The sequence below is a fragment of the Tursiops truncatus genome, chromosome 20 (genome assembly GCF_011762595.2).
Source record: "Tursiops truncatus isolate mTurTru1 chromosome 20, mTurTru1.mat.Y, whole genome shotgun sequence".
Taxonomy (NCBI): Eukaryota; Metazoa; Chordata; class Mammalia; order Artiodactyla; family Delphinidae; genus Tursiops; species Tursiops truncatus.
This window is the reverse complement of record NC_047053.1, coordinates 47,492,495-47,507,519: the sequence shown is the minus strand read 5'-3', so window position 1 is coordinate 47,507,519 and position 15,025 is coordinate 47,492,495. Positions and strand designations below refer to the sequence as shown.

General features: G+C 43.6%; 1 protein-coding gene and 1 non-coding gene across 5 annotated transcripts in view; one reads left to right on the top strand and one right to left on the bottom strand.

Moving 5' to 3' along the window:
- The window catches only part of RPTOR (regulatory associated protein of MTOR complex 1), a 347,367-nt gene that overhangs the window by 6,657 nt on the left and 325,685 nt on the right, over window positions 1-15,025 (top strand). The window lies entirely within an intron of this gene.
- On the bottom strand, window positions 8,037-8,109 carry TRNAM-CAU (transfer RNA methionine (anticodon CAU)). The gene has a single exon. It is a non-coding gene; the product is annotated as a tRNA-Arg (tRNA).

Below are 15,025 nucleotides of genomic sequence, written 5' to 3'. Positions count from 1 at the left end.
CAAACCTTTAAGAAACTACCACTTACTGAGTTTTGATGTAATATCATAGAAGAATATTTCCAATTATTTTGCTCTACTGTTACTCCTGCTCTTTGCAAACTATGTGTCTTTTTCAGTCCATATTTTTCTTACACACTTCAGCCAAAACAACATATCACAACAGATTGAATGCAGAATGTGAGAGTTCAGCTGTCTTCTATTAAGGCAGACATTAAGGAGATTTTCGAAAAACAGTGTCACTTGTCTAACATTTTTTTGAAAATATAGTTATTTTTCATAGAAATCTTTATTGAAAATATAACAATTTTTAAGTGAATTAATAAGGAAATATATATATATATTTGGTTTTAACCTCTAATATGGAAAATATTGATAAATGTAACATATAAAAAGCTCTTTGGGAGTCTTCAGTAATTTTTAAGAGTGGTTAGGTGTCCTGTTATCAAATGTTTGAGACCTGTTAGTGTAGTTAAAAGAAAGGGGACATCACAGAAATCTCTGCCATTCCTATACACCAACAACGAAAAATCAGAAAGAGAAATTAAGGAAACAATCCCACTTACCATTGTAACAAAAAGAATAAAATACCTTGGAATAAACCTGCCTAAGGAGTCGAAAGACTTGTACTCAGAAAACTATAAAACACTGATAAAAGAAATCAAAGATGACATAAACAGATGGAGAAGTATACCATGTTCTTGGATTGGAAGAATCAATATTGTGAAAATGACTATACTACCCAAAGCAATCTACAGATTCAGTGCAATCCCTATCAAACTACCAATGGCATTCTTCAGAACAAAATATTTTACAATTCGTATGGAAACACAAAAGACCCCAAATAGCCAAAGCAATCTTGAGAAAGAAAAACGGAGTTGGAGGAATCAGGCTCCTCGACTTCAAACTATACCACAAAGGTACAGTAATCAAGACAGTATGGTACTGGCATAAAAACAGAAATACAGATCAGTGGTACAGGATAGAATGCCCAGACATAAACCCACACACATATGGTAACCTAATTTACGACAAAGGAGGCAAGAACATACAATGGAGAAAAGACAGCCTCTTCAATAAGTGGTGCTGGGAAAACTGGACAGCTGCATGTAAAAGAATGAAATTAGAACACTCCCTAACACCATACACAAAGATAAACTCCCAATGGATTAAAGAGCTAAATGTAAGACCAGACACTATAAAACTCTTAGAGGAAAACATAGGAAAAACACTCTTTGATGTAAACCACAGCAAGATCTTTTTTGACCCACCTCCAAAAATAAACAAATGGGACTTAATTAAACTTAAAAGCTTTTGCACAGCAAAGGAAACCATAAACAAGACAGAAAGACAACCCTCAGAATGGGAGAAAATATTTGGAAATGAAACAACAAAGGATTAATCTCCAAAGTATACAAACAACTCATGGAGCTCAATATCAAAAAAACAAACAATCCAATTAAAAAATGGGTGGAAGACCTAAATAGACATTTCACCAAGGAAGACATATGGATGGCCAAGAGGCACATGAAAAGGTGCTCAACATCACTAATTATTAGAGAAATGCAAATCAAAACTACAATGAGTTACCACCTCACGTTGGTCAGAATGGCTATTATCAAAAAAATCTAGAAACAGTGAATGCTGGAAAGGGTGTGGTGAAAAGGGAATCCTCCTGCATTGTTGGTGGGAATGTAAATTGATACAACCTCTATGGAGAACAGTATGGAGGTTCCTTAAAAAACTAAAAATAGACCTACCATATGACCCAGCAATCCTACTACTGGGCATATACCCTGAGAAAACCATAATTCAAAAAGAGGCATGTACCACAATGTTCATTACAGCACTATTTACAACAGCCAGGACATGGAACCAACCTAAATGTCCATCGACAGATGAATGGATAAAGAAGATGTGGCACATATATACAATGGAATATTCCTCAGCCATAAAAAGAAACGAAATTGAGTTATTTGTAGTGAGGTGGATGGACCTAGAGTCTGTCATACAGAGTGAAGTAAGTCAGAAAGAGAAAAACAAATACCGTATTCTAATGCATATATATGGAATCTAAAAAAAAAAAATGGTACTGATGAACCTAGTTGCAGGGCAGGAATAAAGATGTAGACATAGAGAATGGACTTGAGAACACGGGTGGGAGGGGGAAGCTGGGGCGAAGTGAGAGTAGCATCGACATGTATACACTACCGAATGTAAAATAGTTAGCTAGTGGGAAGCAGCAGCATAGCACAGGGAGATCAGCTCTGTGCTTTGTGATGACCTAGAGGGGTGGGATAGGGAGGATGGGAGGGAGGCTCAAGAGGGAGGGGATATGGGGACATATGTATGTATGTGGCTGATTCTGTTGTACACTTTGATGTACAACAGAAACTAAAACAGTATTGTGAAGCAATTATACTCCAGTAAAGATCTATTAAAAAAATAGAGAAACAAGTGTAAAAAAAAAAAAGTGGGCATCAAACTTAAACTAGGAAGAAGGCTTGAGGTATCAGATGGTTGGCCAAAAATACCAAGCTTGACCAGAAATCAAGTGACAGACCTAAAAGGGATCTGTTACACTCTTTCCATCGTCTGAGCTTGTGCTCGTGGAGAGCCTTTGTGATTGTGAAGGCATTTGCCTTTTATGTAGCCCTTTAGGCACCGTTAGGGCCTCCTGTTGCCCCTGTTGCATGTCCTGTAGGAAGACACACTGTCACTCACCCAGGACGGCCTTGTTCTGTGAGGGGAGGAGAATGGATCCAGTGGGGCGAAGGGAGGTAGCCAGACGTCTTCACTTGAGCTCAGTGGAGGTTTATTGCTTATTGACAGTGTGCCGTGTCATCAAATTATAGTACAATGTGTGTTTATAGGGGAGGAGACCATGGTTATCAGCGAAAGCCTTTAGTTTATAATAAATAAGTGAATCATTTGCATTGAACAACATTTATGAAACATAAATCAGTCAGGTCGACCCAGCTTTAAACTCACAGCAACTAATGACTGTTGATGTAGTTGGTGATGGGAGCTGCTTCAGGATTTAAGCAGGGGAATGTCAGACATAGATTTGTGTTTTGAAAGGTCTTTTTGACTGTGGGTGGAGTGAAGGGTTTGAAGAGGGGTGACACTGGAGGTGGTATCACCAGCTGGGGAGGGGAGTGTGATAATCCAGGTGAGAACCACCAGGGCTGGAGGAGACAGTGGTGGGAGGGGTGGAGGACAGGACAGGGCCTCTGCTGATGTCCAGAAGGTAGAATCGAGAAGGTAGAATCAAGGGAGTCTGGTTTGGATGTGGGGATAAGAGCGGGTGGGGTTTATAACACTCTCTCACTTTGCATTTGAAGTATATCAACTTTCCTTTGGCGTTTGTCGTGTGAGTCTCAGGAGCCACAAAGGGACATCTACATAGATTTTTTTTAACCTGCTTTAAAAAATGTGCCATGTTCCATTTTGAACAACGTGCTGTGGAAGAGTCCTGAAATGGATGAGAACATTTCTACCTCATTATTAGAGGTAGAAATTATTAGAATTCTTGTGGCATTCTAAAGCTAGAGCTCTAACAATATCCATGTGGCTTACATATAGAGGGTGTCCTCTAGGTTTCTGACTCTGTCCTCTTTTTGTTCAGAAGCCATTAAAGTGCTTGGGGCATCCACCATGCTTGTCTCCGTGGAGCTCAAGGTGGATACTGTTTCCTTTTTTTTTTTTTTTGCGGTATGCAGGCCTCTCACTGTTGTGGCCTCTCCCATTGCGGAGCACAGGCTCCGGACGCACAGGCTCAGCGGCCATGGCCATGGCTCACGGGCCTAGCCGCTCCGCGGCATGTGGGATCTTCCCAGACCGGGGCACGAACCCGTGTCCCCTGCATCAGCAGGCAGACTCTCAACCACTGCGCCACCAGGGAAGCGCCTGTTTCCTTTTTGTAAGTCTAGTTAAATACATAGAAAAGGCCATTCCAGTAAATATATGGCATGATATGTTAATGCTTTAATCATGTTCTTGAACCTTAAACTTGCCCTGTACGTCCAACTCTGCAGAGAGGGTTGTGCCTTTACAGCGGAAGGGGAGACAGCTGAGGAGATACAGCCAGTGACACGTGTTAATTTTACCGACCATCGGTGTGCTTTCCAGGTGGGTCTTCTGTTCTTGACTACTACTATTTTGTATTTTTTAGTTTTGATGTAATTTCAGACTTACAGAAAAATTGCAAGAATAGTGTAATGAATTCCCATATACCCTTACCCAGATTTACCCGTTTTTACTTCTTGCCTCATTTACTTTTCTCTATTTATAAATGTGAATATGTAATTCTTTCCCCTGAACTATTGAAGAGTAAGTTGGAGACTGTGCTCCTTTATGCCTTACTGTGTGTATCTCTCCTAAGAACAAGGACATCCTCTTACATAAACACAGGACAGTTGTAAAAGTCAGGACATTTGCCATCGGTATAATACTATATATATATATTTTTTTGCCACACAGCTTGCGGGATCTTAGTTCCCCTACCAGGGATTGAACCTGAGGCTACAGCAGTGAAAGTGCCAAGTCCTAATCACTGGACCGCCAGGGAACTCCTGATATAATACTATTATTAATCCACAGTTCACATTAAAATGTTGTGGTTTGCCCCTTTATGAGCCATTTTTGTGCCATTTTTGCCCCTCCCCCCATCCAGGTTCACTTAACTGCCTTAGAAGTCTCGTCTTTGTAGCCTCCTTTAATCTAAAGGAGTTTCTCAGGCTTTCTTAGAATTTCTTGACCTTAACAATTTTTTTATTGTCGTAAAATATACATAATATGAAGTTTATCATTTAAACCATTTTTAAGGCTACAGTTATTAAGTACATTCATACTGTTTTGCAGCCATCACCACCGTCCATCTCCAGAACATTTTTGTCTGCCCAAACTGAAACTCTGTCTTCATTAAACACTAACTCTCCCTCCCCCTCCCCCACCCCCTGGTAACCACCATCCTCCTTTCTGTCTCTGAACTCACTGACCTTGACATTTTAAAAGAATACAGGCAGTTATTTCCTGGAATGTCCTCAAGTTGGGTTTGCCTGATGTTTCCTTGTACTCAGATGCAGGTTATGCATTTTGGGTGAGGATGCTACTGAAGTCGCTTGCTTTTTCCAGAGCATCGCATCATGTTGCTTGGTCCCAACTTTGTTGCCGTTGTTCATTTGGCCCGTCCCTGTCATTATTTATTTTCTAGCTTAGCAAGGCCTCATCATGTTTTTGTCAGTGCCCTTTGACATACCAGGCTTTGAACATTTCTTGGCTTTTTGGCACTGTAAGATGTTCCAGGCTTATCTTGTATTTTCCCTGCCTCAACCCTGGAATCAGCCTTTTCTCCAATGATCCCCAGTTCCTTTTGGTGGAGAATGGAATTTAGAAGCAAGACCTGGCACTAGGTGTGCCCATTGCTGCTGGTGTGCCACTGTTTGCGGGTCCCCTTGGCAGAGAGGTAGGGTGGAGACATCCGTGTTTGTATTTATTGCTTACTTACTGCTGTGCATTGTACGGTGATGCACAGAGGTGATTACCACAAGGCCCGTCTCCTCTGTTCCCCTTTTCAGGTTTGTCACTTACTTCCCAGCAGTGAGAACCTGGCTCCTTTGTCCTCACTGATTCATTTGCTGGCTGGAATACACAGAGGGGAGTTTCTGAACTGCTAACCCATAGCACTTGAGGAAGCACACTTATTAACTAAGAGGTTAATACTTACATTATTGTTTGAGGCAAACTTTACATACAGTGAAATGCACAGATCCTAACTATTAGTGTATGCTATCTAAAAGCAAGTTGCAGGGCTTCTCAGTGTTTTGTGGGGAAATAATTGTTCTTATGAGCACTTTGTACCATTTACCTACATGGCACTGAGCCTGGGATTGTGTGGGATCTCAGGAGGTATAGATGTAGGCGTGGCCCTTGAGGAATTTTATCTTATTAGAGAAAATGGCATCCTTATACAAAGTTAAGTAAAAGCCCAACGCAGTAATTATGTATCTGCACTTGAGTAATAAGGTAGTGATTTAAGGAATTCTGCTTTCTGGACATTTTGGTGGCATCTGTTTGCCTAAGCTGTGTGCAGTAGGGGGTCCCTAACGGGGGAGATGAAAATGTGTGCAGGTCAAACGTGGGGGTATAGTGAGGGGAAAGAGTGGTGAAGTCACAAAAACTGATTTAAAGAATTCAGTAATTCAGCTAATATTTATTGAGGGCCTCTATGTGCCAGGCACCACGCTATGTGTTGGCAATTCATTGGTGCGTAACTCCTGCTTTTAAGGAGTTTACCAGTTTTCTGGGGGAGATGGGTTGGGGTGGTGGTGGCTATGTGCAGAGTGGTGAGAAGGCCTCCTGGAAGGCAGGCACACTGAGCCAGTACCTGAAAGAGACTAGAAGTGATCTGGGCAAGGAAGGAAGAGGGTGGGAGGGAGGGCAGAGGAGCCAGGTGTGCAGAGGTGGGGAGGGGAGAGAGCCGGTCTTTGAACAGCGCTTCCCTCTTTCCTCCTCAGGGCCATGCTCCAGCCCCACCTGCTTTATCTTCTGCTGGCACGTCCACCCCGTGACACTGGCTTATGCATTTGTTTTGCTTCCCCGACTAGGACAGGGACTTTGTCTCGTTCGTGCCACATCCCCAGCTTCTCACATAATGACTGGCTGGTGGTAGGTGCTCAGTGAATATTTGTTGAGCAAATAAATGGAGCAGAGACTGTTCGGAGAGAAGTGCCGGGAGACCCATGATGGTGGAGAGGCAAGCAGGGCAGGTCCTGACAAGCTTTGTAAGGCCCTAGGAACTTGGGTTTTGTCTTAAGGACAATTAAGGAAGGTTTTAAAGCAGGGTAGTGAAATGATCAGGATTAGTAAGCTTCTTCGGGCTATAGAGTCAGGCGGGGAGGGCGGGTTAGTTTGTGTGTGTGTGTTTATGTGTATGTGTTGCGTAGGTGTGTGAGTGCATATGTATGTGTGTGTGTGTGTGTGTGTGTGTGTGTGTGAGAATGTGTGTTAGAGAGGGGGTGTGGGGCGGGAGCGTCCTGAGTAAGGGGAGGTGGGAGCGAGGAAGAGCTGGCCATAGCTCCAGCTAGGGAGGTGACAGACGTGGGTGGCCCCAAGCGCTCCCTGGAACAAGGATTGATTGCACTTGGCCATTGATTGGCTTCAGGAGGCGACAGAATGTCTTGCTGGTTCTGGCTGGATGTAGAAGGGAGAGGAATGAGCCACTACCATCATTTGGGAGGGAAAGAGCATGTATCTGGCTGTGGAAATGGGAGAAAGTTTTCCTTAAAGAATGTTTAGGTGGGAAATGTTGAAAGTGTTGCTTCAGTGGTTCCTAGCCTCCTGTCCCCTTGGCATCTGGTCTTCATCCCTCCCCGCCGCACCCCTTGTCCCCAAGCCTGAGGGTATTGGTGATGAGCTGTGCACAGTGAATACCGTTCAGTTTGGTGTTTTCTTGCGTGACTTCTTTTACCCTTAAAGGTTGATCTGACAAGCAGTTTAAAGGTGTATCAAAATAAAACCACAGTCAAAATGTTAAATCAAGCTTTTCCTCTTTCTGCGTTCCCTCTAAGCCCTGGCCTAGGTCTGGACTAGTTTCTACAGAGGTGAAACCACTGCAGGGACACAAGGTGCCTCCTGTCTGCTGTAGTGGACTTCCTGAGTGTGCTGGCTTGGCACTGTCGTCTCCCTGAGTCTCTGGCCACAGGACCTCAAGGGCAGACTGTGTTTCTTCCCATCTGTTGCCAGCCTGGCCTGGTAGGTGGCAGAGCCCAGATCAGACCCTGGTCTGGCTTCAGGGCCTGGTTCCAGAGAATTGCTTCTCAGTCTTTTCCTTTATACATACAGCTCTTCTCCTGAAAGTGAGTTTTTACTTGACCAGCAGGCATGAATATTTTCCCTGAAGAGTTTTTTTAAAAAATATTTATTTATTTATTTGGCTGCACCGGTCTTAGTTGCGGCACGTGGGATCTTCATTGCGGCATGTGGGCTCTTAGTTGCGGAATGCGGGCTCTTAGTTGCGGCATGCATGCAGGATCTAGTTCCTTGACCAGGGATCGAACCTGGGCCCCCTGCATCAGGAGTGTGGAATCTTAACCACTGGACCACCAAGGAAGTCCCAGTTTTTGTTCTTTAAATAAAACTTTATGCTGAAAATGGTCTTAGTACTTGAAAACTATTTTAACATTTTTTTTACTGGAGTAACTGAGTTCCTTGAAAACTTGCTGTTTTCCTTCAGATTATAAAAATAACACGTCATCGTAGAATATTTAGAAAATATGGAAAAACACAACAGTGAAAATAAAAATTATATAAAATCCTGTATGCCACTGTTAATATTTTGGTGTATTTTCCACTTCTCTGTCTTCCCTTTCCCCCTTCCCCACAACCAGGAGTCTACTGTATGTGTCGTTAAAGGATTATTTTGAATTATCTATTTTTGACATCCTTACCCTTGTAAGATCTGAAGCATAACAATAAAATAAGCACTCGGAAAACACCCACCACGCTCAGGAACTAGATCATCATCAAGACTGTCACAGGCACTAGCTCTTAACATCTTTATGCCTCTGGGAAAATAGTAGCACTACTAGCTTAGTTTTAAGTCGTACTTACCGTGTGTCTGGCTTGTCCAGGCTGCCCACGTTGACAATCCCTTTAATTTCCAAACAGCCCTGGGAGCAGGTACTGTTACAGCCACTTTGTGATTGAGGAAACTGAGGCAAGAGAGGTTAGATGATTTTTCAGAGGTCACGTGACTAGTGAGCCGCAGAGCCTGGACTTGGACCCTGGCCATCTGGCCCTGGCACCTGTGCCCCCATTGTGCCGAGTTATCCGCCTCTCTGAGAGCGTGAGCGTTAATGGTCGAACCTGGGAGACCATGATCTGCTGGCTTCTCAGGAGCACCTGCTCACTCGCTGTTTACTGACCCCTGAGCCAGAGCCTCTGCTGTACCAGCTCCTCTGTGGGAATGAGAAAGGAGTGGATCTGGTCCAGAACCCTGGGGAGCACTGTGAAATCAGTACACCCGCAGACCAGCTTAGTGAATCAGATAGCATCTTGAAACATCTAACTAGTGGCTCAAGGCTGTGTTAATACCAATGAGAAGTAGTGGTGTGGCCAATGGCTGGTGAGGGATTCCAGGAGAGGGGTCTGGCTGAGGAAGGCTTCTGGAGGAGGGAGGGAGGACCTGAGCTGGGCACAGAGACAGGAAGGATTGCACTGGCTGGAATGGAGAGGAAAAGACCTTCTAGGGTGGGGTATACACGGCCTCTAGTTTAGGTGAGAGGACACAGTGGGACACAGTGCTGGCGGGCGGGGAGTGGAACCACAGTGTGACCCTTTGGGTGCCCAGTAGAAAGGCTTGGCCCTTCTCCTTCAGTTATGGATGTGCGGGGAGATGATGACAGCAGCATCCTACCAAGGTTAACTGGGCGTTCTCTAGGTGGACACAGGTGGGCAGAACACCTAAGCGTCTGAAGCTTTTCAGTGAGCAAGAGTTGGTCCAGTTAGGACCAGCTTCTGCTCTGAGGGCACGGATCCCTGGGAGGTTTGGTGGTGAGGACTAGTGCTCAGGTGAGATACTGCAGAAGCATGGGCCTCAGGGGGGCTCACATACCTGGTGTTAAATGTAGGTGGGTGTCAGGGAAGCTCTGGAAGCAAGAAAACATTTGAAGGACAGAGCAGGATTTTGGCAAGTGGAGTTGAGAGGATAGCTTGGAGTTGGGAGGGAAGGGTTTGCCCAGAGTGAGAGGAAGCCTCAGGTTCCAGAGGCAGGAGGTGGTCTGCTCCACATCTTTTAAAGGCCTGAATGGTAGCGTGAGGAAATGACATTTATTTGGAAAGCAACAAAATCTTTGAAGGTTTTTGAGTAGGGGTGGGGGTGTAAAGTGGAGTAGTAACATTCTGAGAGAAATAAGGAGAGAATCATGGGATTTGGTGAATAATTGGGAGAAAGAAAAACTGTGTGGTGGTTTTTTGTGGCAGAGGGGAAATGGACTTTCTCTCTCTTTTTTTGTCCATAGTTTTAGAATTTTATTAAAATTGAGAAGATAGAGTTCCTGTATACTTTGTACCCAGTTTCCCCAGTTGTTAACATCTTGCATTAGGATTGTACACTTGTCATAACTAATGAATCAATATTGATACATTATTATCAACCAAAATCTATCCATACTTTATTTGGATTTCCTAAGTATTTACCAATTATCTTTTTCCTGCTCCAGGATCCCATCCAGGATGCCACATTACATTTAGACTATCACACTGGCTTGTGACAGTCTCTCAGACTTTCTTAGTTTTGGATGACCTTGATAATTTTGAGCAGTACTGGTCAGGGATTTTATAGACTGTCCCTCTGTTGAAATTTGTTTAATGTTTTTCTTATGATAAAACTGGGATTATAGGTTTTGGGGAGGAATATCACAGAGGGAAAGTGCCCTTCGTATCACATCACATCAAAGGTCCATGGTCTCAACACAACTCATCACTGTTGATGTGACTTTGATTACCTGGCTGAGGTCCTGTTTGTTAGATGTCTCCACTTGATATCCCCTCGCCCCATCTTGTTCTCTTTGGAAGGAATTTACTGTGCCCAGCCCACACTTAAGGGGAGGAGGGTTGTGCTCCATCTCCCTAAGGTCAGAGTATCTGCATATATTAATTGGAATTTTTCTGTATGGGAGATTTATCTATTCTTCTGCATTTATTAATCTGTTCAATCATTTACTTATATCACTATGGACTCATGGGTATTTATTTTGTCCTTTGGGTTATAATCCACTACTACTTTACTTTGTTGCTCCATCTTTGGCCAGTGGGAGCGCTTTCAGTTGGCTCCTGTGCTACTTTGACAAAGCCCCACTATTGTGGACTTTTTTTTAAAAGCAGCTATTTACTTTCTGGCTGTTTACTTTCTGGAGCACAGGATGCTCTGGGATCATCTTGTACATTTCCTGCCTCAGTTCTAAAATCAGGTGTTTCTCCAAGGACCTCTGGTTCCTGTTATTGGAGAATGGTGTTAGAGACCAAGATCTGGGTGCTGGGTACGCTCATTGCTACTGGGGTGTCACTACTTTTAGGTCCTCTCAGGTGACAGAGCAAGGAGATATATGTGCATATACTGACCCCTTTGTATATATACACATCTGTAAACATTTCTATATGTAATCATCTCTATCTGTATTAAGCAAAACATGCATTTGTAGTGATGTCTTCAGGTCTAATCTGTTTTGTTTTTTCTGTCTTTTGTTGTTGTTGTAAATCTGGAACCAAGAGGTTAGTAACATAAGGTGAAGTCAGACATAGGTGTGCTTCTGGAGAAAAGCTAATGAGTATGTGTGTACCAGGGAGTGTCTGTGACATAGCACAGACTTCATAAATATTTGTTGCATGACGGAGCCAGGGCCCTTGTTGACTTTTGTGAGTGATGTCTTGGTTGAATAGAAAATTCTGTGGAAGCTGAATTTCTGGGAACAGAAATTTCATCAAGGGGTTGAGGGGAGAGTGAGGCAGTGGTCACAGAGCAGGGGTTTGGGAGGAGAGAAGTGGCTGGCATTGGGGGCAATAGCAAACAAATGTTTGCCAGGCAGAGGAACCATCAGAGGGAGAGATGGAATGTGGTGGAAAGAGGCCCAGGGAGGGGAGGCAGTGTGGGCAGAAGCTATAATGTTCCTACTTTATTGCTTTACAGTTTGTGAACATTTTTTCACATGGATTTAGTCTACTTAATCCTGACAACACCCCTAGCAGGCACCTGTTGTTACCTGAGTGAACTGAGGCCACTTAGAGGGGGCATCCAACCCCATGGAATTCATGGGCTGCTGAGGAGCCGAGCCAGGAGTCCAGGCCTCAGTCTGACGACTGAGGAGCCGGGCTGCCACCTTGTTTCTCACCCCATTTGCAGAGCAGCTTTGGGCGAGATTTCTCATTGGCTCAAAGTCCCTCCTTATGGAGACTCAGAAAATCTTTTTTATTTTAATTTTTATTCATTTATTTGTTTATTTATCGGCTGCGTTGGGTCTTCGTTGCTGCGCCTGGGCTTCCTCTAGTTGCAGCGAGTGGGGGCTACTCTTCGTTGCGGTGTGCAGGCTTCAGTAGTTGTGGCACACGGGCTCAGTAGTTGTGGCTCGCGGGCTCTAGAGCACAGGCTCAGTAGTTGTGGCGCCCGGGCTTAGTTGCTCCGCGGCATGTGGGATCTTCCCGGACCAGGGCTTGAACCCGTGTCCCCTGTGTTGGCAGGCGGATTCTTGACCACTGCACCGCCAGGGAAGTCCCAAGACTCAGAAACTCATGATGGACTTTTTCTAAAAATTGAACAGGCAGCTGAGGTTTTATCTAAGAGAATGGACTTTGGTGTCAGAATGACCTTGGTCTAAGCTGGTTTCTTTTCTGTCTGTTCTTGGTCTAGATCTTAGTGTTTTGATTTGTAAAGTGGGTCTAAGACTACCTACCTCGTGGTGGTGTTGCAAAGATTAAATGTGATCATATTTATGAAGCAGGAGGACTGTGTGATGCATAGCTGAGCCCAGTGTTTCGAGGGGCAGCCTGTGTGGCTGTGTTTTTCTTCCCATGTGCTCCTTACTGCACAGCTGCTAAGGAGCCCCGTCCCCTCCTGTGTGGTGGTGCAGATGTTGCACGTGATTGACTATTTGGAAGAAAAAGAACAGATTTGCCCCTGTCGAGACAGCGAGCTGTGCCTGCAGCTTTCATCAGTTGATAAGGGGCACAAGTTCAGGTGACCACCATCCTAAGAGGAGCTCCAAACTGGGCAGGCTTAGCTTTCTTTTTTAAAAACCCTTTGCACCCACGCTGGCCCCTCTCCGGAGTAAGATGGGAGCTCTCCTAAGATCCATGCTCTGCCTGAGTGTGTTTATGTGAGGTTCTGGTAAATGTTATAGTTTATCAAAAACTAGACTTTATGGCACACTTCCCATAAATCAGTGTTTGTGAACCCTACAGAAAATGAATTGATTCTTGCAGGCCATCATGGCAAGTATTAGGGCTTCAGTAATAGCTCACACATTTTTTCCTGACATCAAATTCATTTCATTCAGAATGAGTATTCTTGTAAAAACAGTTCTGAATCTACCAAATCAGACTGGGAAGGTGAGGTCATTACTGTTCCCTTCTTTCTAGTAAAGGTGCTCTGAAGATGAAATGCTTTATTTCCGTATTATGTGGTCTGTGAGGCAAACTGCTGGGTTTAACAGGCACTACTGTGGGAAATTCTCTGAACAGGTGCTTGCTGCAAAGCCCTTCTTTGTTGCTGGTACTGTCCCTGACTCCTACTTTGTTGCCTTCCCGTGGGTGGGCTCACTGGCCTAGCGCTCTCCTGGGTTCCGGGAGAAATGAGCCAAGTCGGAGGTACTTCAGCTCTCCCGGGGCCTCTCTGGGAGTAGCGGTGTGGGGGCTGACCCAGAAGTTGGGGGCCTGGCTCTGCCCGCTGGGCTTTGGAACTGTGCCTGGGCCGCATTTCCTGTAACCTACATTTGGTTCTTTGTCTCCAGATGCTGATTCACTCTTAAGTTCAGTGACTGCCTGCTCTCACATAGCCTCAGAGCTTGTTACTGAGTTCCAGAGCTTGAGTTCCCTCTATGGGTTCTGGTTTGCTTCATATTCTTCTGAGTGTTGGTTTTGGGCACCTGGTGGGCTCTCAACTTCCTGGATTTGCCTGGGTCCTGCAACTCAGTATATGGAGTGGTGCCCCTGAGCTGTGTTGGGCTCCACGTGCTGTCTCCCCCTCAGATGCCCTCCAGGACCGCAGGTGCCAGAAGTATGCCTGAAGTGGACTTGGAGATTGACTCATTCCCTTGGCTACCACCGCTGCCCCCATCCCTAACATTCACCTGGTCCTACTGCGGGGGTGGGTGTTGACCACGAGCCCTTCGCTCTGCACTTGCTTATTGCAAGCTGTACCAGGACATGCTTGTTTATGGATCATTTACTAGTGCCATATCAATGTCTTATGTTACTGTGTTTAACTTTGAGACAGTGGATCCTAATTTATGATCTGTTTTGTTGCCTTATTAAAATTAATGATAGTTTTCACTTAAATAAATATATTTTCACTTAAATGCATATATTTGAGAAATAGTTGCCAGATTGTCCCTGACAGTATTCTTTTCTCTGAGAAGAATTTCATGCTAAGTAGATTATGGTTGATTCTATAGATTATTTTTTTCTTCATTTTAAATGGCATAACTATATGGAATTGTCTTTATAGAATTGTGAGCCTGTTTTAAATTTAGGAATAATAAATCCAAGGAAATGTAGAAAACTGGCATTTTAAGATTATCGCAGTTTTCTACAAGAATATTCATTACAGCATTCGTTCATTCATTCATTTAGTCTGTATTTATTGAGTGCCTGCAAATAACCTAATATCCATCAATAGAGAACTGATTAATTAACTTTTGGTGCATCATATACTAGACTTCCATGCAGCTACTAAATACAGAAGTAATTCTGTGTGTGCTGTTATGGGAAAGTTTCTAAGATATATTATTAAATTAAAAAACAAACCACACATTAAAAAAAAACAACTAAGGCACAGAGCAGACTGGTATGATCCTATTTGTGTTTTTAAAAAGCTATATATACATATAAAAATAAGTGCTTATCTATGTAAAAAATATATGGAAAGTTACACACTTAAGGACAGGGATAGGAGGTAGGCATCAGTAGAATTATATTTATAAAAATTTATATTTTCCTGTATTTAATTATTATATCCTTTTGCATGGTTATTTTAATGTTAGTTAAAAACATGATTACCCTTATGATATGTCCTCTGTGGGCCTATTAGCGATACCTTTGTTTTATTTTTTGAGATGGTGGTTCTAAGGTTTGCCGTATTACATCTTTAACTTATCACATTGTACCTCAAATAACAACAGTACACCTCTTCACATGTGAGGTAAGAACCTGACAGCCTGGTGCTTCTGTCCCCCATCCTTTTGCTGTTCGAATCATACATTTTACTTCTGCATGCTATAAACCCCAGACTACGTTGTTACTGTTTTTTTAAAAA